Source organism: Hetaerina americana, unplaced genomic scaffold (genome assembly GCF_022747635.1).
Source record: "Hetaerina americana unplaced genomic scaffold, ioHetAmer1.1.p SCAF_21, whole genome shotgun sequence".
In the NCBI taxonomy this organism is placed as follows: Eukaryota; Metazoa; Arthropoda; class Insecta; order Odonata; family Calopterygidae; genus Hetaerina; species Hetaerina americana.
In genome coordinates this window covers 1493001-1520583 of record NW_027286775.1, presented here as the reverse complement: position 1 = coordinate 1520583, position 27583 = coordinate 1493001, and positions in this window count along the sequence as shown.

Here is a 27583-nt window from a genome sequence, read left to right as displayed (position 1 = left end):
CTTCCCTAGGATTTCTTCCTTTTTGTTTTAATGCTTTTTCGGAGGTATCTATTTTGCTTCGGAGTTAGTTTTTTCAGTGAGGGAAGTTCGGTGGAGAGTGAGAGGGGGAAATGATGAAAACCGAGTTGGCTTTCGGGAGGAGAAATGCTTAACTGTAGTCGATGGCCGCCGCGTTCCGTGTCAATCCCATTCCTTGCATTCAATTTTTCCCCGGGATTCGAAATCCCAGAATGACACTTCGGTCTTGATTTATCTGCACATATATCCCAACGGGATATAATACGTACATTTTCTCAGCTTTAATTTGAATTCTTCCGATAGATCTTTCTTCGTCGATATGCTACGAACTGGGAAAATGGATTGTGAAAGGAAAATTCTACGGATATTTCTAGAGATCTGACGGAGTTTATTAGTGGCATTCGTCATCGAATAATATCTTTATATTACTTGATTAATCCATTTTGTTTCTAAAACGCAGCATCTTTCGATTTCTTTATTTAAATACATCTGCCCACCTCTACATTCTACATTCTTCATCCTACGTGTGCAACCATCGTTTACACGAACGGTTTGTATTGCATGTACCATTTGATAATCATCATTTTTAAACCGGAAAAGGACACAGAAAAAAACTTGAGCAAAATGGCTTTCTTAATAGTTTCGTCTTCTTGTTGTCACATGTTGTTATGGGGATTGAGTAGACAAAAAATTTAGGGTGAATGTTTATGTGAAATGCATTCTGAATTACTATGATCCATAATTAACTTTTCCAATAGTTAAATTTTGTTTTCTTATTTGATGAAATATAACATGTTCTAGGACACATATTTCTTTGTGAAAGACTTCACAAGGACAAATGTCCTAAGTTGACGCTTTGGAGCTACAAAAATGTTTATCGTATCGGTCAAGTACGAAACCTTACTGCAGCCTAGGTCGGATGAACTATGATTACACGGGAGACGCGGTCGATGCAAAATCAAACCACTATAATTGCAATTTTTCTATCATGTAGAACACGTGGAATTTTTGCTTAACATTCCACTGCACCCTTGAAGTGGAACTTGATATGCAGAGTGACTCGGTTGCCTTAATCCGTTTTTTGACAATTGGGTGTAATGAAATGCGGTTTTCTCAGGCACTTTGGTATAAAATCGCACAAAAAATCTGGGAGACCTGAGTAGGAGAAATAGTATGTAAAATAAATATGGAGAAGGAGAGAGAGGAAAATGGGGGACGTGGTAAGGGGAAAAAATGAGATGAGGGGGAGTCGAAATGAGACGGACAAAGCCATCGAGCAATAAAAGACGAGAAATAAAATGAGATAAAGAGATTAAAGCGAGAGAGAAAGAACGGGCGGAAAGAAATAAATGGGCGGCCTGGGGGATGGTGGGAAAGAATAAGGAAGGGTTTTAGTCTGGTGGGGGGGGGGAAGGGAGAGAGGTGGCTGGGAAGGCCAAGTTTTAAAGACGGAAGAGTGGGAAGGGATGGAATAGGGGAGGGGGATGAGGGATTCATATTGGAACAAATGGGGAGGGCTAGGGGTGTTTCCCCCAAAGGAAAGGGGGAGGTGGGGGTGGGAAAGAAGGCGGTGCGGTGGTGTCGCCAAAGCGGGGCCCCCAAGGGTTGGGGCCAAAGGGGTCAATTTGGGCGGGGGTGCGTGCGAAAGGGGTTCGAAAGAGAATGCAGAAGGGAGCGGGAAGGGGTGGAGAATTGGATGGATAAAAGTGCGAGCGTGAAATAAGGGCAGGGCCATAAGGACGACGATGACGGGAGGGAGGAGGATGCTACGGGGTGCTGACTGGCGATGATGACTGGCTTGACCCCTGTCCTTCGGAGGGGCGGCGGGAGGGTAGCACAGCGCGCGCGTGTGTGCTGGGGAAGGTGGTGCGTGGTGCTGGCAGGGGTCGGGGGGGCGCAAACCGTGCGGAGAGGTTTGCTTTGGAAGCGGTCTGGAGTTTGGAAGTGAAAGGGCGGGCGGTGTGCGGGGAGGCGGGAGCGATGGGTTGGCCTGCGGGGGAATGGGAGCAGAGAGGGCGCTGGGTCGACGTGGGTGGAGCTTGTACGAATGAGTGTGTCTGTGTGGGACGTGGGAGGAGAATGGCGGGCCGGAGTTGTGAAACGACGCTATAAAACTTAGATGGTATGTCCTGGGAGGGAGAGGGAGGGAGGTGGAGAAGGGGTGGTGGCGTGGCCGGGAATGCTGGAGTGAGTCGTGGAGGAGTTGGGGTTGGTTTCGAAGGTTGCATCGGGCGAGGTGAGCGTGAATGCCGGGCGTGTGCTGCGGGGGCGGGAGGGGGAGCGGCTGCACTGGAGACGTGAAATCGTAAATTTTGTCAGAATAGAATCCCATGTGTTCCACTCCAGAGTTCGACCCATTCGAGCGGTGAGCCAGCTAGCTCTCCTTCTCCGCCGCTTCCCTCGAAGCTCTAGCTGCTGGCATCTCCCATCCATCGACGACAGTTGGGCTCCTTGCACTCTCCGAGTGAAGTGGGGCATGCCCATGGTTCGGTGACAGCTACGACTGGAATAGCATGCATGCTATGGAGGCCTTCTGCTGGAGGGGGTTGTGAAGATTTGATGTGCCAATAGGAAGAAGTGAACTTAGTAAATGGGAGGTATGGTGCCGGATGAAGTGACCACGCTGTGACGCACGATGAATTTGCAACAAATGTAACAACAAGGAAAGTAGAAGTGAAGACGCAATGAGGGAGGCCAAGTTACCAAATCACATGCCATGCTTGGAGTAAGTAAATATGAAAGTTGAAAGAAAAGTCTCTACGGAGGTAGCATTAGAAAAATAATGGTGAAGTTAGCTGTTGTTGTCAGTGTCTGCGTTGAAATAGTGATGAGTTTTACCGGCAAAATATAAGTAAATTCAACATTTTTCCCTGTCCATGCATGGGAGCGTGGCATGAAACCGCGAATCGAAGGAAGTCATCTTTGTTGAACTAGTAAAAGTCTGCGATAACCGAATGTTAGGATTGAATTGGCACTGATTAGCTCTTGGACGACACGCTCTCTTTCTTGTTTGTGTCGTTTGCGCCTGGGATTCGCTCATTGACTCGTTGTACATGTATGCGTTGGGTCTTTTCTCGAGCAATTACCAATCAGTTCTCCAAGTGTATGTTACGTTACAATTTGCGATGGCAAAGGTTATTGGTGCGTGTTTATCATTTTTTCGTCAATTTATCCCTCAATTTATGATTGATCAAATTTTGCCTTCGCACACGTACGTAACACATTGTTTTAGGCGCATGTGTAGGCGATTGTGTTTGTGTAAATATACGTGTTTTATATATTCTATTGTTTCAGGCTTCACTTCGTGGAAGTATTTAATATCCATTACTAAAAAAGAAAGAAAGACTCGTACTTTTCCACAGATTTTATTATACGGTACAACGCGTTTCACCGACTTGCGGCATCATCAGGTACAAATTTGCAAAACAGACAGAGCAAGAATATACCCTCAGGACAGAGTGGGGGCGGGGAGGGTTGGAAGGGCCTGAGAGGGACGGGGGCTCTCAGGTGCGTTGATGGGTTGTTTTGACCATTACCAGGCTAGTTTCTCGGAGAGGAGTGGGGAGGGGTATGGGAACAATTGCTCATTACAAAGTGTCGTGTTGGGGTTTACCAAGTGCCTTCTAATCTCTAATTGCTCGAGAGCGTCCATTTTTAATCCTTTTGGGAGTGTGTGTAATATCTCTGGGACAAAGTCACTGCTGTGGTTGAATTCTAGTAAATGCTTGGCGAAGAGAGAGTTGTTATTCTGATTTTTGTGACACCTAGCGTGTTCCTTGACTCGTAACTTGATATTCCTGCCGGTCTGACCGACATAAACACTGTTGCAATCCTCGCATTTCAGTTTATAAATGCCTGATTTGAGAAGGCTATCCTGGGTGTATTTTCCATTGGCTAGAAGTAGCTAGTAGTGTATGGATACGTGTTTTATGCATGTTTAAATGTGTAGTAATGGTTATTTATAGGAGTAATTTCTCCGTTGATCGGACATCATTGCGGGATTGGTCATGGGTTAACTAGTGCATTGGAGGAAACGTTTTTACAGTCTCCCTTGTTGCATTTAGAATGAAGGTAGTTGGCCACAAGACTTCTTTAATATTACTTCCCATCTTAGAAAAAAGGAAAAATATCATTAAACACCGACTATTGAAACATAAGTTTGCTTTCTCAGGCAGCTAAGGCAGTTTGTTGGGGTCGTTAACAAAATTATTCAGATGAAAAATAATGAATGATAGATAATAATATAGGATACCACTGGGATATATTTTTTCCTGTCGGAGCACAAACGTTTTAGATAGAATATTGAGGTTAGCTCACATCAAAAATTAAATCTCTAGCATGCAAATAAGTTTGAGAAGCGTGTTCAACGGAAGTTTCATTATTAAAGTTTAATTTTCAAGTGAGTTACGAAGCATTGTTTTAATATGAATCAGAGCTGCTGTCAAGCTCGATCAAAGAAACGGATTTCCATTGGTGGACGCTTCCGTGACGTAGAACGTACATGACAGCAGAGTTATTGGCACCTGTATATGAATGGAAATTTGACTTTTTGCCCATTTACATGGACTCAATGAATGCAGATTTTATTTGAACTGATTTTTGGACTTTGCAGGTTCGATCAATACAATTTCCTCTACATTTTTTTATCTCACATTGAGTGGTTTATTCTACCGAAATAGGAGGATGAAATGGTTGTGATTGGTAGTTGGTTTATAAGTTGGTTATTTTGGTTGGTTGGGAGTTGGTTTTCATGGAACTGGTTAGTTTTCATTCCTGCGTGTTATTCTTTTTATTGAAAATACCCATAAATCCAACAGTTTTACAGCATGGTTTGAATATATTTATCTTTTTATTGAAATTGTTGCGTATTAGACATGAATGGTTTTGATTCGACCTCTAATGAATCAGGTCAAATTGATGCGAAAAATAGCTGTCGTGGTGCCATATGTTAATACCATTTCAACAGAGAAGATGAGTGGTGACATACATCTGTAACCTCTATCAATTCTACTCATATATAATTACCAGTGTATATTATTGCATGTTGTTTTTATATAATGGGACACGCAGCATGAGAGAATTGAAATGGCATAAGAGAATTGAAAATGAATGCTAGAGTTTCTTTGAAGTCAAGACACGTATTATTGTGTTGTCTTATGGACGACGGCGCGTGCTTCGAGACTGGAAATTCAGCATCATACGAATGTATTATACTTATCACAACACGGTATTTTTTCTGCTTCTCTAGCGAAAAGCAATCTTTAATTTTTTAAGATTACTCTTCTCCAGCGTTTTATCGTAAGAGATTCGCAAATCCATATTATCAAGACTGGAAATGAGACATGTTTAGACCGAAAAATGACCGTATGAACATGAAAATAACGGCTGGAAATATTTCTCCAGTCGTTATTTTCTTTCATTCTCCTAATCCCTGATGCGCTATACTATACTTAGGTTCAGTGATTCCTTGAATTGCACATGGAAAATGATCATTTGTACCAAATACTGTGTGGTTACCTGAAAATAATGCAATGCTTAGGAAATGCATTTTATGTCTACGTCTACATAGTACCCCGCAAGCCGCCACAAGGGCGTGTGGCGGGGGTGTTAGGTCACCACCCGTAAAAGAGAGCAAAACAACATTCAAAATCAACATATTTATTTTAACCACGCCCTTAGTGGCATATACATTCATGCAAAAATCTGTTTGACACACACGGACGCAAATAAATTTACTATCAACGAAAAAACATATTTACAGTGTAAAAACTAGTTAAAAGTACAAATTCCTTGTGTGGTTAAAGCACATAAATTTATTTTAAACTAGATGTTAATGTATATGGCTGCGTAGGTTTTCGCGGCGGTGGTTTGAAGAATTCTGCATTATCGTGTTTCACCGCGTCGTTGTTTGACGCTGACAGTTTCGCTGAAGTTGCATTCGGCGTCTTCAGGTCGAAGATGAGACCTGAAGACGCCGAATGCAACTTCGGCGAAACTGTTGTCAGCATTAAACAACGACGCGGTGAAACCCGAGAATGCAGAATCCTTTATATGATAATGTTATATTCAAATGTGATCATTTGGAATGTATTAATGATTTTTCATTGTGACGCGCAAACTACCAACCCATCAACGCAAGCACCGACAATATCATAAGCTTGATACTGTAATACCGTCATTCTTGTACAGCATGGGTACGTAGTTAGCAGATCATCAGCTAACTCTACTCCAGATGTAAGATTGAGAGCACCTTTGTAATGCGCTGTGTCTTTAACGAATAGGCCAACCAGTTATTATTAATCAAGGTGTTATTGTTGATAGTGTAAAGAAGTAAATCAAGAGGACCGATGTTACTTCCTTGGAGAACACCTGATGTGACTTGACTGTATTATCGCTTGCTCCGTATCTTTTACGCGATCGTTTAAACCATTTCCTTCCAGCGTATGGTACAGGGTTCGTCCGGAAAATAAGTGTACTGAGCTCAGGAAAAAAAAATTATTACACTTTTACATATCTTAAGCTAATATTCCTCAAAATAGGACCCTTGTGAGTCGATACACTTGTTCCGGCGGCGTTCCCATTCCTGGAACGCTCCCGCGAAGGCATCATCGGGAACCTCTCGAAGACTCGTCGTCGACCTCTTCTCTGCCCTCCACGAACATCTTGTGCCACCGAAAGATCATGTTTCTGGACATGGCTGACTCCCTGTAAGCCTGGTTAATCATACCGACAGTTTCGGTAGACGATTTCCCAAGCTTTACCGCAAATTTGATGGAATAACGCTGCTCCAAAAACTTCGGCATCGCGTTCCGTGACGTGGGTCGAGCGTGGAGGTTCGCGTTAACAGAGCTCCTCACTACACCACAGCTCAGAGCCGACTGCCTTTTTCAGCGTCGCTTGCCAACATACCCCCCTCCAATCGCAGCCCGTCAGAGCGGTGCTGGGCGCGCCTGGAGCGGCGCGCCCAGCCCAGGAGTCAGTACACTTATTTTCCGGACGAACCCTGTATTTCTATCTGAATATTTTGAACTGTCGCATTGTAGTAATCGTCGCAGAAAGTGAGCCTTCTTAATAGCAGATTTCTCTGTGCAATTATATCAACAAATAATGAAAAATTCTAGAGTCTAGTTTTCATGGCCGGTTTTCAGCACATTGAAGCGACATAAACCATTTGATTTTCAGGATTGTAATATTTTATTTCTATATTTTGGAATGGATTGAGAAAGCAGTTGGAAATGAGCTTGATTTCCTTGCCACTTTCTCTTTGTCTTTTTTATTAAATAAATTGATGGACACTTCCTTGTAACAGTTGGAATACTTAATTTTTCTACTGATTCGGCGTTTTATCGCTTAGGTCTGCGCGCCCACGTCTCTCACGAATATGAATGGAGTTCTTCGTTTTCGGGCGGAGTAATAATGGCGTCGAAGGACAGACAGACCAAGGCGGACGTGCTTTTAAATCCCCCGCTTTATCCTCCTTCACTCTCCCTCTCGCCTCCCTCGTCAAAATCCCTGCCCCTTCCTGGAGAATTAAATCGCTTTATTCTTCCCATTCGCGGAAGCAACCATTTCGCGAAGGTTAATGCCACCTTTAAGTCATTAACAGGCGCGGGTTTGAGAGCATTACCCACCTATATTGCCCTGCTTTATTTGCATATTTGCGTCGAGGCAGTAACGGAGGAAAAGGGACAAACTCTCTCAACAAATAAGCACGTCGTTAGGGAGGGAACATTTTTTTCTTTTCAGCCTTTCCCCTCTCTATTTTTCGGTACGCTAAAACACACGCACGTGCGTCGCAGTGTTTCATTTCCCTCTTGTGTTTTTTACGATCTAAAATTGATTTTTAAGTTCCATTCCCGGCAAGTGTTTTTGAGGTCATGGCACTCGTCGCTGGGTTTCATGGAGACGTCTTTCCAGCATTCGGAGTGGAAGGGAGTGGAAGTAAGTGAAGAATTTGAAGGATGGGGTGTGGTGGACCAAGGAGAGGGGATGAAAAGGAGAGAGAAATGAGAAGAGAAGAATAGCAGCTTGCTCGTCCGCCTCTTCCAAGAGCTCTTATTCTCAATTCCTCCACCCACACTACATGACGGAAATACCAGTGAACTGATTCCCATAACCCTGCTGTGCGTTTAGTATCTCTCTGTGTATACGTATTACAGTGTCGTCTGGTTATTCTTCGTACCTGGCCGATTGTTTTAACTTAAATAGACCTAATAGAGTTCGGGTTGAAATTGTACATCCTTTTTAATTCACGTGGGTAAATCTTGTCTTCGCAGCCGCAGGAATTAGGCATGTATTTTATTTGAATATTGATAAATGATAATAGTTCCTTCCAATAAAATTAATATATTTACGGAAAAATTACGTCCTTTCACCGATTTACGATGAATACGGTAAGGACAAATACAATCGAAAACATCCGATCATTAGTGGCAGAAGGAAAACGCGTGCGGGAATGAATAGAACTTGCGACATCTGGATTGGCCTGAAAGACGGTTTCTGAACAATAGCAATCCCAAGAATCTTCCTTTCCTTTTTTATGGTATTATCGTCTTGATTCACATCCTGTGTAATGGTATCGAAGCAAGGCTTTTCTCGGAGGATTTTTGTCGCTTTTCAGTTTCTGCCTTGCTGCCCAATTATATTCAAATATCTTTCCCTCCTCTCTTTTCTTCTGCGTCTTCATCTGCTCATTATCAAGTTGCTCTTCCGCCCTCTCATTTAGAGTTACGTTTCCAGGAGTATAGTCTCCACAGTTCCCTCTGATGAGGCTTCATGCATTTGTTGTAGTATCAGCAGTTAGAATTTTTCTCACGCTTTTTGTTCCATCCGTTTCTACATTACATTCAAATTGGTTTCGTTCCCTAATGCTGACACAATTATCGTAATAGTGCTGGTGATTCGATCTTTTCTGTCTCATTTTGATGTATTCATGCATTTACCAGCAGGAACTGCCGTCGATCGGCTTTTGCTTGGCTTAGAAAATATCCGTTAAGGGCGCAGATTCAATTCCGATCTGTGTTGGTCCGAATTTTCGGCTGCACTCGCCTCGGTTTCGTGTGGCAAGGCACCACTTACTGCGTGAAATCCAGCCGTCACTCACAGTTTCAAGAGGGCTAGATAAACCAATTGCTACTGTTGCTGCATATTATTCTTTTCCGTTGTGAATTTAATTTTTGTGGAACTTTCGTGAGTACGATTTCAAAGTGCCTTTTCTTAACAATTGGTATTCGATTATACACATTGTTGTATCGATTCTTAACCATTGCGACGTGCCTACAAAATAAGAAGTCGGAAGTTTTATATGAATAGGAGGATGTAAGGGTAAAGCTGTGTTAGTTGGTTGGTCTTCCTCTTGATCATAAAATATAACTATATAATAATCAAGTGGCATATGCTAATATTAACCTCCGAATTTACGAATAAATTGCTGTTTAAATTAGTACTTTATATTACTTTTGCCGAATTATTTCTAATATTAAATCAGTTGAAACAAAACAGGGAACACTGTACACAAAATAGAGAGATGCGAAATAATCAACACCAGAGAATATTTTGTAGCTGCCATTTTGTGTACAAACTCTAGGGTGACAAATATTTCACTTTAATAAATGATGCCTGAAAATACCATTTTTTCATTAGACAAGTTTGAATTGGCGAAATTAAAAATAAAAAAAACTAAACACAGTAATTTTGGCCTTAATCTTAGTAATTGAAGCGTATTAAAACATGATATCAAGAGCTCGAAATCCGTTGGATAAGGTGTCATTTGAGGTGCTGAGTAAAGCTCAAAGAATAATCAATAGGTTTTCGAAAAAGAAAACGTGTCAGAGATATTGGTAAAACTAGGATCCAACCCTAACCAGGCAGATGGAATCTTTTATTGAGGTTTTGAATATATTTCTGAAGGTTTTGTTGTTCCCCCTCCTTGGGTTATAAGAAAACAAAGTTTAAGACGTCAACGCCTCAACAAGTTTGATTAAAAAACATTATTATGAGCAATCGATACTTCTACCAATAAATATATTACATTGATCGGGATTTTTTTTTGACGAAAGAATCCAAGCATAAAATGTTTTACCACGCGTCCTCATAGTAACTAGTAACGTATGATCTTTCTGTTAAATCAAGCAAAAGTATTATTTTTGCCAAAGATGATTTAAAAAACTCATTCTACCATATTTGGACTGCTATCGAACAAAATTCTGGGCAAAATGCGCGGGAATTATTTACCGCAAAAACAACAAATGGAATTCTTATTCCATAAAGTGTAAAAGGAATTATTGATTTCTAAATCTAAATCTCTTCATTGACAGCTTTTTGTAATGTGTCTCGCTTTTTCTGATGATTACTCATCAGACACTCAGGGAAGTCTGTCTTTCTGCCACATTACTATGAGATGCAATAATTTCAAGTCTTCTTTTGATGCAACAATTTCAGAGTGTAAAAATCATTCGCCTTGACTGGGATTCAAACCCAGATCCCTCAATATCCGGTCGAGTGCTTTAGCCACTTAAGCTACCGAGGCGTCCTTTTAAACTCTGAAATTTTTGCATTCTGAAATTGTTGCAGCATTGAAATGCACATTAGCGGATGACTCCGTTAAAAGTTACTGTTGCGGCATCTCCCGCAGTTTCTTTGGAATTTTCTTCTTTTGATATTTAAATTGCTACTTAAATTGTTTTCGTCACGCCTATATTAATAATTTCTTAGTGAATTTGAGTTGTCCTATGCGTGAACGTCCTGGCATTTTGTTAGGATTAAACTCATTCTCCCACAGTGTTTTCAACAAATGCTCCCCCAACGTATTACATAGGGCGGAGGGATCACGAATATAAGATTAGCGAGATAGACTGCGAGACTGACAGGTTTAAATGGTAATTTTTTTACAAGGACAATAAGAGACCAGAATGCTTGTAATCGAAATCCCCCACTAGTCGGCTCGACATATAATTCCACATATAATTGATTATACTCTAACAATATTGTTTGTTTTATGTTGTTTGTAGTAAAATTATGTGGAAGAAAAAAATATTTTCTTTTCCGATGAAATTACTACATAATTTTTTTGCAAGAATTAGAAGCAGGCCTCTTCTGCAATGGTGTTGAAAATATATCTTGGACTGATGAAAAACATTTTCCGCTAGATAATCTAGTGGAAATTTTTACGATATTTTCTTTACTATTTTTGGATTCCACCGCATCACGCCTGAAACTACTCAAAATCTAGCTAGACCTATCTTACGTTCTACGATTGGAGAGATCATGACAGTAAGGTGAGAGAAATCAACGGACAGGTTTAAGGTGTCATATTTGTTAGCGAATGGTATTCGATCAGAATAATTGAAAAAGAGATGCAGGAAAAACTTTTCTTTTTTTTGTTTTAAGTATTCCAATTTGTTGTCATTAACTCATCCAACCTTGGGTCATTGTCTTGCTTTTTGCTGGAAGCTGGTCTCTCATTAGTAGAGAAGCATTTTACACTTTGATATTGTTATGCCTTTGAGTTAACATAATTTCTGTTTTTTAAATGATTTTGCATAATTATTGGTGTGAGAAAAACTAAATGTTTCATGCTGCAAGCTTCGTGGTTCGCCACCGCACACCCAATTGGTGGCTTGGTGAATACCACGTTGATGTAGATCTCTATATTCCGTGTATGCTATTTTAAGATGTATATTCTCGGAGTTCACTCTCGTTTTTGTTTAGAGGTAAATATTTCTTTTTTGCCTTATTTATATGAACATTTGATCTTTTAATACGGCACTCCTTTTAAACTAATACCAATTCTTGGATGAGAGGACCGATCACCAGAATCCCTGATGGCATAACAGAAGTATGTTTAGGTATATGTAATGATCGTGGCACGTGGACAGAAGCGGTCACTTTTCCCAATTTTTGCTTTTATCGGGTAAATACAAGTGCATATGTTGGCTGAAATTTCTTATCAACCACCAGATAGGTCATACTGCATCATTACTTGCCTTTTCGTTTCTCCTTTTCGATTGGGAGATCCAGCCATCTCGTGCTTATTTCCAATTCCTTTTGTAATTTATATTCCCCCAATATTCTTTCATCTTTTCGCTGTCTTATTTTTCGTTCCTCGGATCACCTGGGGCTTGCTTCTTTTGTCTCTCTTTCCTACCTTGGAATCCCTCCAATTTAAGTGCTTTATCCGTTCAGGTCCTTCTTTTTATTGTCTCTTTCTTCATTGTGTTTGTCTGCCCGCAATGGATCCATATTGCTGCTGTTTTATTTTCCCAAGATATTTGAAAATCTGTTTGGTAACCTATTTTTATCCATTCCGAAAATATATTAGCATTTTTAATGTTTACCTATTACTTAAATAATTTGAAGTAAGCATAACAGTTTCAGGCTTATCTTTGTGGAATTCCATCAGGATGAGGGTAGAGAAAGAAACTTTGCACTTCCACGTAAATATTTATTTGAAAGTGAGTTGGAACCAGACGGTGCCTTGAAAATCCTGGATTTGGCTGTGAAAATAATTAATCCAAGGTTCGAACTTTCCAGGTACAGGAAAAACATTTCCTCCGACCAAATTATCCACTTTACATTCAGGCATCACCATTCACAAAAACGTGCAGCCTCTCATGCCATGTTACACAGGGTATGCAATATCCCAATGTCACCACACAACAAACAAGGGGAAATCCGTATTATTAAACAAATTTGCGGCAACAATGGTTACAGGGAAATAATGATTGACATCATGCACAACAGAAAACAAACACAGATAGCCCAGAAATCTATACACCACAAATCTAAACTTGACGAGCGCCGGTTGCGAAGAACTCCATTTCTTGGCCACATTTCACTCAGGATACCACAAATACTCTCCAAAAACAAAAACGAGGCAGTGTTTTACAACACGCATACTTTAGAAAACATATCAGGTTCATCCAAAGAAAAATTGACATAATACAACAAAGCGGGGCTTATAAACTCAATTGCACGGACTGCAACGCCATCTACATTGGACAGCCAGGGTGGACATTTGATTTAGGATTAAAGAACACCGATCAAGCTTTGCACAGAAATACAACAGATATTATGTCGCCAAACACCTCTTTGAAAAGAATGATACCAGTAACTTCACGCCGGGAATTCTTCACACAGAAAAGAAAGGACGCAGGTTGAATGCTTTGGAGGAGTTGGAAATTTGACAATCCCTTCAGTCGGATAGATTTGAATTGGTCAGCGAAACAATATACCTCTCCCTTTTCTCCCTCCTAAATTTTCTTTAAGAATCCAAAATCTCTCCCCACCGACCCCACCCCCACCGAGGCAGTCGACCGTCCTTTAATGCGGGTGAAACCATTGCGGACAAACAACCTCCTCCCCTACCCCACTAATAGGTTGATGCCCCAGTACCTAACTTACCCCCTCTCCTCTACTCCCCCTACCTTCCTCCCCTCTTGGAGCCAGGCTATATAGGTCGAAAAATCTTTCATATATGTCACCTGATGATGATGCGTAGCATCGAAACCATGGTCGTATAAAGTATTAAATCTTTATTTTGGAAGTGCAAAGTTTCTTTCTCTGCCCTCATAATTTGAATAACATCTTAATAGCGTATTAGTTTCACCTTTTGTAGTTTTTATTGGACCTTTTATTTTCCTAATGATCCGTTTTTCTATTTTTTTCAATTTTTTAAACTTATAGTTCGATGCGAGGCATATTTTTGCATTTAAGTTCATGAATTCAGTACTGTATTATAATGCCTAATTGTCGAATTCTTATATATGTAGTTTCTGTTGTAAATATCTGTATTTATACCAAATGATCTTTGCATTTAATGAATCCTTTCTCCTGTGAAGCAGATGAGCAAATTTCGGGTACCACCCGTTTGCTCTCGAACGGTTTCTCGTACTCTTGAACTCTCTCTTCGAAGTGCTTTCCATCTTTCCCTCAACGTATTATTCTTTGCCAATTCTTATGTATTATTCCTCCAAAATATTTCACTTTATTTAGCCCAAACACTTTGGTTAATAATGAAATGAGCATTAGTGCGTCATGACTTGTAAAGCATTGGTGCATTCGGCGTCAACGGCTGAGTTAAGAAGCGACACTTCTTCGATTTTTCTTCCGTCTACATCTTGGCATCGTCCATCCTAGCTCGCCCTCAAATATCTTAGTCCTTTAAAAAGGTTTCGCAACAAACTCACGCATCGAATACCTAATGATAATTGTACAAGAAGAAGGAAAAAGGAAATCGCTCAATGCCACACCTTTTCCTGAAATTATCTTCTCTTTGGCTTGTGTTTCGAGAGATACTCTGCTCTCTCGCCCCGCCCTATGGGCCCTCCCTTCCTCTCCCATAATTTTATTACCGTCGCAAGTTTTACAGCCCACTTTCTCCCTTGCTCATTTTCTCCCCTAAAGCGAAAACCTCCTTCCCCTCGCTTCTCGCCCCTCCCTTGCCCTAACTCTCTTCCGCTGACCCCCGCCACCTCCCTTCTTACCGCAACATCCCCCACCTCACTACGTATTCGCATCGCCGTTCAAAGGACCCTTACCGGGCCCATAATTTTCTCGCCCTCTCATCTTTCTTCCTCCTTTTCCTACTCCGGCGCCATTTTTCACCGCACTCCATTAATTTTTTAATAGCTTCGCGAACATTATCAAAGTTTGAGCGCCTCTACCGCGGTCGTTGCTATTATTTCGCTCGCCGCGAAGGGAGGATTAATTAAAATGGTCGAACGGAGTACCGCTCATGATTCGCTCTCTCTTCTTGAGTTTTGCCGTCACCTCCCTCCACCCCCCAACCCCCGAACCGAGACATCCTTTTCGATGGAGTCGGGAGGCCGCAGCACTCCCCCCCAACTAATTTTGCCGCGGCGGGGTCCGAGGCAAATCAACTCCCATCCCGTCATTCCACCGGGAGGAGGGCAGAGAATGTTTGCGATGGATTTTGAAATATTCGCGACAGTGATTTGTTGGGGTCTAGATAAAATACCACATTTGTTACCAATGATCGACCCTGAGAAGTTTCATTAGCGGAATTGTCAATCCCGGTGAAGAATTTGGGTACACTCGCTCGGGGGCTTTCCTTTACATTTTAAGCCATGAATCTATATTAGAGAGATTGTTGCGGAATTTTTTTTCGCGTCTTCTTTAAGAATCCCATTTTCCTTCTCCAATAGCGGAGGCTTCCTCTGGGGTTAGGGGATGTGAATGTCGGTCTAATGATCCGTTGGTTGCTGGTGATGAACATTGAATCGAACTAGGGAATTTACTTGGCAATTCACCATTGAATCCTCCGGTGCTGACCTCATTATTTCACCAATTATTGATTTGTATTTAAATAGTATTCATATTGCCTTTTACCCTGTGATATTTCTCCTTCGCAATTATGTCTTTGTTAATGATATCATTTTTGTGTCATTCCGTTAATGAGTACCCAACCAAAGCGGATCGGTCCCTGCACCCCATTCAAATAGCTTTCTTGTTCTTCCATTCTTGTACTGATGGCTCTCCATTGTTTGCCAGGATAGTTCCATTTGGATGTTTAACACTACAGTTGGTGGATTTTGTTCTTCACATGGGAGTTCCTCCCTCTAGTGTGTATTTATTGATGGGGGATCTTATGTCGCAGTTTGAAAAAAATGTGTGTCTCATTTCGGTCCTCATTCCTTTATTGAATGTATATTTTCCTCTTACTTCCTTTCGCACTGTGGGAAACTTTTTCCGCTTCTTCCAACGCCCGCTTCAGTCGAATTTGTTGCTTTTTTGTGGCGCTATTTCTTCTTACTTGTGACCATGGTTCTGAAGGGTGTCTCGTAATTTGTTTATCTTCTCGTTCCGGTGTTCTCTGTCCGTCATTCATAAAAGCCTTTGAATCGTTGACTTCATATCTCCCTTTTGTACCAAAAAGATAATTAAATTAATATACCGAGTGGAAAGCGAAAATTTGAATTAAGGTTGACGATTTTGAAACTCCACGGTATCCTATAGATAATTATTCGATCGTTATGAGATTTTTAGAACTATGGTATTCGTAACTTGGTATTCATATGAGGGAGAGATTAATGCTGGTTCTTTTGGAAGAATAGCGTGTGTTCTGGAATAGGAGAACAAATATTTCGGCAGCAAGGAGCTTAAAAAAATAAATTTAAATTATTCTCGAAAGTCTTCGAAGGGAATTACCATTATTACATTTTCAAATCGTGGTTTACACATTAGAATTCGCGCCTAATTTACAAATTATAGCCTTCGATTCTGATTATTAATAAAATTTGGAATTAGAGTTTAAATTTAAGTCATATTATATGTATTCCATTTGTTAAGACTCAAAATAGCGGTGTAGTCAAAGAATTTGTTCGTATGACTAACCTCAAAAAATATATTTAATTGTATGTCCATTCAACTTCGGTGATATCAAATGCCTACAATAATATTTATTAATACTTATTCCCGTATCTAACTTATCAGTTGCGAATTTAATTTTAGAATTTTTAGTTTTCATATTATGATAAAACAATATACATGTGCCTCTCCAAAAACAGTTTTGAGATGTGTACAAAATGTGTAGGATATGTTCCCACATGATTAATAGAAACATTTAACGGAGGAGAGGGAAATGGGAAATATAAAAGGCTTTCAGAAAGGATATTTCGATGAAACAGCGCCATAAAAATTCTAGGAATCATACTAGTTTGCAGTAAATGGACTTTCCAAATTTTAGCCGGACTAAATCTCATCTTGATGGCTTGAAAGAGTTGCACTCATCTTTGGCAAGGGTACCGAAGTTGATTTTTTCATGGCTAACTTGTCTATTTTCCCGACTCAGGCAATACTTAATTAAATGAGGCAGCTAATAAACTATCAATTGTGAAATGGGGTAAATATTGATAGTTAGCATAGAACACTGATTTTGATCTAGTGAAGTACAAATTATGTATCTCTGTTTAAAAATAATCGATTTTCTCCTACCAAAGGTTTGAAACTGTGTTTTAGTTGCATGAAATCACCCTTCATTTATGGCTTTTGATTGAATGAGATGGAAATACGTGCACACTAATGTATATTTTGAAGCGAACAGGCACTTATCATATTTCATCATTTGATTTTGATATTGTTGCTTTATTACTTTTGGACATTCTGAATCACCTCCAGTTATAGGTTCATGATCAAGCGTGGCGATTAGCTCTTGAAATTGTTTGCTTGAGTCCATTAAATTTTCATATGCCTGTTTGTCCCATGCATAGTCGTCAAAGAACGACAGCGAAGCCCATAACCCGCTACGCCCCCGTTCGCGGATGGGTTTCACATTGCGTAAACCCAGCTGCCGCTTATGGAAATTTCTCATTAAAAACTTTTAACTTGGCATCGTTTTAATTAAAATTCAGTACGATTAATTAATTTCATTTTTGTAAACTTTCGTTTCAATCATTTTTTTCTTGTTTAAATTGCCAATCGGGGTTTTCCCTTCTCATCCAGCTATATTTATACTGGACCACCTATCGAATTTTCCGTGCCAAACTTAAAAGCAACAGTGTGTGTAAGCTTACATATCGCGCGATTATGACGTCCGGGCTCCTCTCGCCATCCCGTTCGGTTCCTTTCGATTTCTCCTCTCCTCCGGCGACTCCATTCCTCGAAAAATAAAAACGCCGCGAAATACGCACCGCGGGCCAGGAGGTCCTCCCACTAGGCGATTTCATTAATACGTGGCGCCCGAAGGAATCGAGTGGAAGAGCCCAATTCCCATTCCACTCGTGCATGTACTTCCCGCCTGTCTGTCTCCCTGCTCCTCATCACTCTGCCCGCCTCCGCTCTCGGGCATCCCTCAACTCACACACACCCATCCCCCGCCCTGCGACTGGTGCTGCATGGTGCTCATCCTTAATCCTTTTTCTGCGCCATTCGTATGACGCTTGACGTGCTGGGATATTCACTCGCTCGTAAGCGGGCATACATCCATACCTCCCCTTTCTCTCCCTCCTTGTTCTTCATGAAACTCCTCCCAAGTGCGAGGGATACATAACCGAGTTAGATTCAAGGATTTACCTTGTTTTGGCTCCGGGTTAAAATTAATGTCAACACGGAACTCGGGTCTGTGTCGGAACTCGCATTTGAATCCGGGATCTTCACCGCGGCGCGGGCGGGGGTGGGAGAGAAGGAGAGGGGGGGGGCGAAGGAGGGGAAGAGAAGGCCCGCCGGGAGTGTCTTATTTGCATCTACCCCCGCCCTCACCTACACAAACTCATTCGCCGGGATTCTTTTCATGTCCCCATTTGTTATGCCCTACGTCTCATCCATTTCATTCCTCGCCGGATTCCCCGCTTCCCCTCTCCGCGATGCAATTGTTTCGCCTTCGCTCTCTCCACGCCCGTCCCGTTTTGATCAGCGGCGGAGAACGAAATTGGGAAACGTCGACCTCAAACGTCCCTTGGGTTTGTACTCTTTCGCGGAAATTTTGAGGCCCTCATTTAAGATAAATGGTTGACGTTCTCCTATTTGCAAACTGTCCTTCAAGGAACAGGAATTGTTTGACGAAATTAAATGAAAATTCATCGTGATTATAGTGTAGGTGCATCTATATTTTGGACTATTTATATTTGAAGTGAAATTGGGCTCAATGATAACTCACCAAAAACGTTATTGCAAGCGTTGATTTATTTGAAATGTTCATTGATTCAATGATTCAAATAGTACTACAATGTACAATAAAATATAATGTCTCTCGGGTGGTATACAGTTCATGACTAACACTTGTGCTCTGTAAAATTTTTAAAATGTGTCATTTAGTCACGAACACGATTAACATTTGATAAAGACTGGCTAAAGAATGATTGGTCGTATCTCTGCTCATTATCGATAAAATTCGATTTCTGTGTAATGTATCGTTTTGAGATGGAAGACTGCGCAGGAATACTTGCTAAACACTGTACACGTTAGCCATGCGACGCGTTCTAATGCGTGCAGGATGAATTATGTAAACATATTTCAAAATAGGAAAGAAGAACGAAAAAGTATGAATGTGGTATTCAATATTATGTGGGTCTATTATCGCTCCCAGAGGAAACTTCTAGTGCTGTATTCACGCCACTGATACTATATAATAGTTAACATATTTATTACACTCATCCTTCTAACTCTAACTCTACATTTCCTGAAATATTAGTCGAGAACCACTTATTAGTGACCTCCTTAAACCAAAATTCCATAGCATTTCTCAAAAATTCGGCAAAAATTTGGATGACTATTCAGTCCGGGGGAGAAAAGGGCGAAATCCGAGACAAAGTTAGCAGCCGTTGGTCTCCAATCTGAAGTCCTTTTCAATCCGACCTGCCAATCTCTTCATTCCTACAAAACGCTTTGCACGGATTCTTGCCATTACATGCTCTCGTAGTTCACCTTTACCTTCCTCTATAATTCTCCCCCTCCATTTTTCATTCCTCATTTTTTTCCTTAAAACGCATTGCCTCAGGATATGTCCAATCAAATTCCCTCTTCGTTTTCGTTGTCCTTCCAAGATATCCATCTCCTTTCACCCATTCTTCAACGTACTTCTTGCTTTCTTATTCTTTCTGTTCACTTTATTTTCTTAACTTTTCTTTAGCACCACTTTCCCTGATCCTGTGTTGTCACATCATTACATTTTCTTTTCCAATTCCTGATGGAAATCCAATAGTGGCTCAAGTCTCCTTTAAATCTGTCGAACGCACATTGGGACTTAAGTCTCTTTCTCATCTCCATGATTTGAAAATGGCATTTCATTTGCACCTAATTTTGGTTGCTGTCGATATCCGCCCCGGGATAGCAGCCTTTTATTTAATTCCCAAATCTCTGCTTCTCGTGTGTGAGACGAATTTGTGATATTCTTACGTCTCCTCGCATCTTACACGTGTATCGTCTTCGTGAGTGATTCTGCAAGTGTGCGTTTTCTACCACCATGTTTAATCGTTCACAGAATTCCTACGTCCTTCCAACCACCCCCTCCCTCCCCCCGATTAAATTCGTATTGTAGGTCATGCTGTCTCAATTTATTTCCTTCCTTGCCGTCTCCAACGATAGCAATCCAGTCTCCGAGTGCAAATTCTCTTTCCTTAGCATAGTTTGTTACTTCGGAGACATCTTCATACGCGTCCCCTGCTTCCTCATCATCGTAATCCGCTGTTGGGAGTAATCTTATTCCACTCCGACGTCTGTGTCGTCCCTTGCTAGCGTCAGAATGATTCTTTCATTGTATTGTGGATTGGAGCACTTCGCTCTCATTGAAGCACTTGTGACGTTGTGCTTGGCGCAGCGTCACTTGCCCAGTTCGAATACGCGCGCCCCTCTCGCGAGCCGTAGAACGGCGGGGCGCTATCTGTGGGCGCCGACAATGTATGTAAGAAAAAAGGAGGAGCGGAGCGCGCCGCGCGCGGAGAGTGCCGGCCAACACGTGGGAAGCAGAGTTCGTTGTGAGATGTCCGAGAGAGAAGGTCGTGTGCTATCATCGTCGAGTCACCGACAGCCTGCGAACACCGGGGGTGCGCGTGCCAGCAACCGACCTCGCCGTGTGGGCCCCCCGCAGGCCCCGACCGGAACATCGGGACCCAGCAGTCGACAGCGAGGCGGCCATCTTCGGCTGCCGCCGAGCGGCCACCCAACATCGTGGCCCAGCAGGCGTCGGCACCGCGCGTCATGTTTGCTTGGGAGCGCCCACACCTTTTCTTGTGATAATAAATAGTTCTTATGAAGTTTACTCGTCGGAGTCCATTTTTATGCGCCTCCTTGCGTCCCTCGTGATTTCAGCTGAAGAGCCGCTGCCCACCCCGGGGCACATCAAAGGTGAGCGAGCCCTCCCCTGGGACGAGGAGTGTGATGGGCCAGGTGACAGCCAGCGGCGTGACTCTGCGGCTAGCCATGCGGCTAGCCTGGCGCCCTCAAAACAAGTAGAGTCACGGCCTCCCTTGTCTCGCGGTATCGGGGAAAATTTATCTATAAATTAAATACCGCGTCACAAATGGCGCCCAACGTGGGGCAGCCTTTCTATTGTTGTGCGAGAAAAGTGACAATTATATTTCGAGAGTGCGCATGAGGCGCGAGTGTAAAATGGCGTCGCGTCGGCCTTGACGAGGCAACAATGGTGTGAAGGAGAGCGAGCGGAGTGATACCGGCATGGTGTGCATAGCGTGTGTGTGAGCGGGAACGATGCGTGAGTAACATCGCGCGAGCGCCAGTTATTACGTACAGCTCTTTCGCGAGCGGTATACAATTTTTCTATTTGATTTATAAATTAGTCCTTTTTTTTTCGCTATACATTTTCATGAAATAAAAAAAAATTTAAAATTCTTTGTGAGGGAAGCAGTAAATAAGAGATTATAATTTCTACTCAATCTTTTGTACTTGAATGTGGTTTGTGCGGTTGCTTTGAGTGGTTGCTTTGAGTGGTTGCTTGGCGTTGAGTGTGGGATGAAAGCTGTGAACATTCCCGAGGCGACTTGTTTCCAGTTAAGTTGCGGAGGGACGATCGGTTTCTAAGATTAACTACTATTATTGGCGTGAGGGAAGCTCCGTGCGTGGCCACGTATCCCCAGAGTGGCAGAGGATCCTTTGAAAAGAGGAAGTGGAGTTTGTAATTTTTGAATTTTGAGGTTAGGTTATGCTTTTAATATAGAATTCTGATTTATTCTACCCTATTTGTTATAATAACTGTAGAACAGGGAAATATCTTTAGATTAAGATTAAATTTTTGCAGTAAGCGTATTTTAGGTTAGGTGGGGCAAATCCTTTAATTATTCAATAGGTTAAGAATTGTCTTCTTCCTAATTTACAATGGAGGGTGACACTGGATTTTTGGCGAGATATCAGAGAGATATGAGGGCACTGCTACGGCATTCAGCGGTAAAGGCAGAATTTGAAATAATTAAGCAAATGAGTGAAGAAGAGGTAGAAAATGAGTTGTCAAGTAAAGGACACTCCTTGGTAGGGCCACTCTTAGTGCGCAAAGAGCGATTATTGCGGGCTAAGCTTCTTTTGGCACAACCACGGTTAGGGACACCTTGGTCAAAGAATTGGACGAGGATGTGCAGCCTGACGATGTAACCCTCTCAGGAGCTTTATACGCCTTAAACTGGGACGAAGACCTAGATGCAGGGCGGAAAATGAAAGGAGCATGCAGTAAGGGGCATAAAAAGAAGCACATCGAGACGGAGAAAGTTGCCGCAAGCGACGGAGAAATTAATGAGGAACTGAACCCCATGCGGACCATTACAGCAAACGCAGCGGGAGGCCCTCAGCCCAAACTGCCGCTGATGGACTCATATGATTTTCCGCCGCTGGGGGAAAGGAAAGAAGCGTCAGATTTGACCAGAGAAAAGGAAAAACTGCACATTCTGCCTTCGGAAGCGAAATCAAATCAGAAAGAGATACCAGTACAGAGCGACCGCAACTCTGAGGAAATAAAGGAGTTGCGGAGTCAATTGCAACAGCAGAACGAGATGATCAAAAACCTAACGGATGGAATTAGCCGAATTTTACAAAAATTGGGCAGTGAGAAGAACGATAAGGAAGTGAACTTGAGAAAGGGTTCCAAGAAAAAGTATCGGAGGGAAATAACATCCACTTCGTCATCTTCTTCAGAGTCGGAGGTAACGAGCGGGTCGTTATCTACTGACAGCAGTGATGACTCGGACGATGCATCAGGGGACGATGGACATAGACAGAGCATCAGCTATGAGTTAAGAAGGGCCATAACGAGACCTACGTGGTCTAGGCCTTCACAGGCGAGAGACCAGGGACCGGGCTTTGACGGAGCTTGTTATTCCTGCGGAGAGTCGGGACATAGGGCAAATGCGTGCCCGAGAGTCCAGTGTTTCAGCTGTGGTGCAAGGGGGCATATCAGTGTCAATTGCCCCAGTCGACCTGGAAGGACACAAGAAAAGTGCCAACTTTGCGGCAAGGTCGGCTTATTGGCAATTAATTGCCCTAATTGCAAACACCTGTTTACTCGGCAGGAAAACGGACAAGCGGGGAGTCGCCTAGCCCAAGCGGCTTCCCCGCAAACCAATCCGTCGAACACGAAACGGCTGAATTAGATCTAGATAATCATAGGAATAAGTCGATTAAGTTAGGAAATGGTGATTCGATTTTGGAAAAGCCGAGTTGGACAGCCAAATTCTGCGGACCAAATTCGATCAAGGAAGATGTAAATAGTGGAGTAAAGGATTGTATAGAGAAAGAAAGGGAGATAAACTCAGATGGGCCAGATGAAACATCTGCTCCTGGGTCGAGTTGGACAGCCAACATCCACCACCCATCTGAGGCGTTGGCAAAGATCAAGGATGAAGAAATCTACAGATCGAGGTGGACAGCCAACCTCTATCGATCTGGCCAATGCAATGGAGCTATCAGGAAAAGCTCTCCAGCTGAGCAGTCGAGACGGACGGCCGACCTCCACTGCAAAGCTGATAGTTGCTGTCCATCCGTTGATTTCGCCGAGCCGAGCGGGTCAGCCCGTCTCCGCCCACCAAATCAACCGCATATGGGGCAGAAGGCGCATTGGTCGACGGAGTCAGCTCCGCTCTGCCAATCCGTTTGGTCGGAAAAAAAGCGAAAGGGTCAAGTCTTTGGTAGGATCGAACAGGCCAGCCTGTCTCCAGCCGCCAAAGCAAGCAGAGAGTGTGATATACCCTGTAACCATTGAGGACAAACCTGATAGGCTGTGTCCGGTTCAGGGAGGGGGAGTCGGCGTGGAGTCCACGCCTAGAGTGAGTTTAGCGAGTGTGACGGCAGAGAATAGAGACCAAGTCTCAGTCCTGATCGGGGGAAAAGAGTACATTGCGCTCTATGACCCCGGGGCTCAAGTGACCATAGTAGGTCTCGAGGTGGTGCATCGTCGAAGTAAAATACATGATTTGCCAGATGCACTATCTTGTATGTACGAGCAACTTTCTGGCGAAGAGAAGATCGCTGAAATTACGGAAGTAAAGGATGAGGACTACCAACGCAGAGTCGAGGAAGTCAACAAATATCCGGAGAGGTAAAAATTGGAAGGTCGAAGCGGGCCACTTGTATCGTTACAAGTACGATGAGCTGCTCGATCCAATCGCTGATTGTGAAGAGGGCTGGAAACTCGTGCTTCCAAAAGAATGTCGAGAGCGGGTCATAAGGGATGCCCATTGTGAACCTTCATCGGGCCACCTCGGAGTGGAAAAGACGTTCGATCGAGTCGTACGAGATTACTATTGGAGAGGGGCCTATCACGACATTCACAACTTTGTGAGGCAATGTCAGGAATGTCAACAGTTCAAAACGTCGCAGCAAGCGCCTCAGGGACTATTGGGTAAAAGAACGGTAGAGAGACCATGGAGCGTCGTAGCAGCAGATCTCATGGAGTTTCCGCTTAGCAAAGCCAAGAACAAGTACTTAATAATCTTTCAGGACTTATTTTCAAGATGGGTGGAGCTAAAGGCGGTCAGAGCTGCTACAGGGGCCAACGTGGTTAAAGCACTTGAGGAGCTTGTCCTATTTCGCTGGGGAACGCCGGAGTATCTCTTGACAGATAATGGAAAAGAGTTTGATAACAATGCGTAAGAGAAGCATTGGCAGAGTATGGAATAACGCATACAACAACGCCTCCATACCATGCTCAGGCAAACCCAGTGGAAAGATCCAATCGAACGCTGAAGACGGCCATCGCGATGTTTGTAGAAAAAGACCATAGAGACTGGGATCAGCATTTACACGAACTAAGGCATGCAGTCAACACCGCGAAGCAGGCCTCGACTAAGATCTCGCCAGCCTACTTGAACTTCGGAAGGCATCCACTGCCAGTGAAGAGTTTGCGGCGCGAGCTTGAGAAGGGGGAAGGCATAGAGAGCAGATTGGATCCACAAGCGTGGAAAAAGAGGGCCGATAGGTTAGGCTTATTACGAGATCTAGTAGCCGAGAACATAGAGAAAGCTCAGGAAAAACAGGCGCGAGCGTATAATAAGGGTAGAAGAAACATCGAATTTAATGTAGGAGACCTGGTAATGCGTAGGACCCACCATCTGTCCAGTGGGATTGATAGGTTTTCAGCCAAGCTAGCCCCTAAATTTGAAGGACCAATCGCGATACTAAAAAAACTGTCTCCAACAGTCTATATAGTAGAAACGCGTTCCAATAAGCAAAACGCGAAAGTAGATATTGGTGACTTGAAAAGATATATAGCACCAAGATCCACTCGTCAAAGTGGTGAGTCCTCCGAGCGCCAAGCCCACGGAGCACACTCTCAAAAAAATTCCTTATGAATTTTGGTATTATGTAATAGGTCAGCATTGTGTGTTTGCCTCATGTTATCTTGTCTGTGTGTCAAAGTGAGCGATTTATTTTTCAATGATGTGAAAATCTCTGTCGGACATTATTGTTGTTATGGCACATAGCCCTTGAATTGTGGTGAATGAAAGTTTGCAAACGAGGTGTGATGTGTTTGAGCCGAGGACGTACTGCCTTTTATAGAGTCAATTATCTGAGCGAGTGATGCTTTTGTTGAAATTTTGTGAGAAATTCCCTTGGGATGTATGAAAGATTCATGCCAAAAGTTTGTTCATACCAAATGTATTACTTGATGTTCATAGAGAATGTGGTTAAAATTAGAAAAAGTTGTGCTATCCATTTTCTATCCAATAGCTGAAGACAGAATCTCAAAACTGAGTGAACTACTGGTAGAAATCTGTGAAATTGTTGTTATTATATTGTGTTCATAGGTTTCAGTTGCAGGCTCGTTTGTAAGCGGTCCACCCGGACGAGTGTCCGGCTTAGGGAGGGGGTATGTGACGTTGTGCTTGGCGCAGCGTCACTTGCCCAGTTCGAATACGCGCGCCCCTCTCGCGAGCCGTAGAACGGCGGGGCGCTATCTGTGGGCGCCGACAATGTATGTAAGAAAAAAGGAGGAGCGGAGCGCGCCGCGCGCGGAGAGTGCCGGCCAACACGTGGGAAGCAGAGTTCGTTGTGAGATGTCCGAGAGAGAAGGTCGTGTGCTATCATCGTCGAGTCACCGACAGCCTGCGAACACCGGGGGTGCGCGTGCCAGCAACCGACCTCGCCGTGTGGGCCCCCCGCAGGCCCCGACCGGAACATCGGGACCCAGCAGTCGACAGCGAGGCGGCCATCTTCGGCTGCCGCCGAGCGGCCACCCAACATCGTGGCCCAGCAGGCGTCGGCACCGCGCGTCATGTTTGCTTGGGAGCGCCCACACCTTTTCTTGTGATAATAAATAGTTCTTATGAAGTTTACTCGTCGGAGTCCATTTTTATGCGCCTCCTTGCGTCCCTCGTGATTTCAGCTGAAGAGCCGCTGCCCACCCCGGGGCACATCAAAGGTGAGCGAGCCCTCCCCTGGGACGAGGAGTGTGATGGGCCAGGTGACAGCCAGCGGCGTGACTCTGCGGCTAGCCATGCGGCTAGCCTGGCGCCCTCAAAACAAGTAGAGTCACGGCCTCCCTTGTCTCGCGGTATCGGGGAAAATTTATCTATAAATTAAATACTGCGTCACACACTCCTCCGTAGCACTGTGCCCTTCACCCGCATTTCAATTCCTGGAGCCTGTGAGAATGACCTGCCCCTCCAAAAGTGTCCTTCTTCAGACCATTTCATTTCACTTACACCTAAGGTGCCTAGCTCCATTCCACACATCTACACAATGCCCTGCAAACCGCCGCAAGGGCGTTTTGAGGGTGTTTTTATGTCACGACCCGTAAAACAGAATAAAATCTCTGGCGTAACAGAAAAATCTCCACGTTTACATTCTCTCACTAGCAAGCAGTAAGCGAACAATCCAAGTCCCAATCTTAAATTAATCATTGGATTCCCGTGAAGATAATTTTGAACATTCCTACTGCGCGGTTTAGTTTGATTGTCTCGACCTCATTGCTGTACACTGACAGTCATGTGAAGGAAGAATGGTTGGCGTCCCTCCTCACCCAACCCCTCGCCCGCGCCGGCCTCGGTGGCGGCGGGGTAACGTCCTCGCCTACCAACCCAGAGGTCGTGGGTTCCATTCCCACCTAGGTGGATTTCCCTCCATCTAGGGCTTGGTTGTATGTGATTGTCGTCAAATGTCTATATTGTAGGGTTAGGTGGAAGAAGGGACTATTAGTCCCAACTTCGCCCAATTAAGTTGATAAGAAATAAATAAATAACCCCCTTGGCCATTGGCGGCCTCTTAGTTTGTCGGCTGCCACTCGCCAAGCCACGGCACCTTAGTAGGGCTTTGTAGAAATTTGGCTTTCTTTTCGGATGGTTCAAGGTCATCCGAATACCGCCGATGATTGTTTATGGCATCTAATACGCCGTGTACATTAGATAATTTCATTTTTAATCTTATTTCCTAGAGTTCCAATCATTTGCAACACGCTGGGCGTACATGGTGGATCCAATCTCTACCACGGTTTGAAAATATTATGAACAGGGGTTTCACTAAATAACTTTGCAGTTTCCACTTAAAATAATTGATTTATTTTCAACTAGTTTCGCTGCACTGTAGCATCTTCAGGAACGTACCTTTAGAAACCCCTGGGGTGAATCCATTGCGAACAGGGGTTTCACCATTAAATGTAAATCATTTTGTTTAA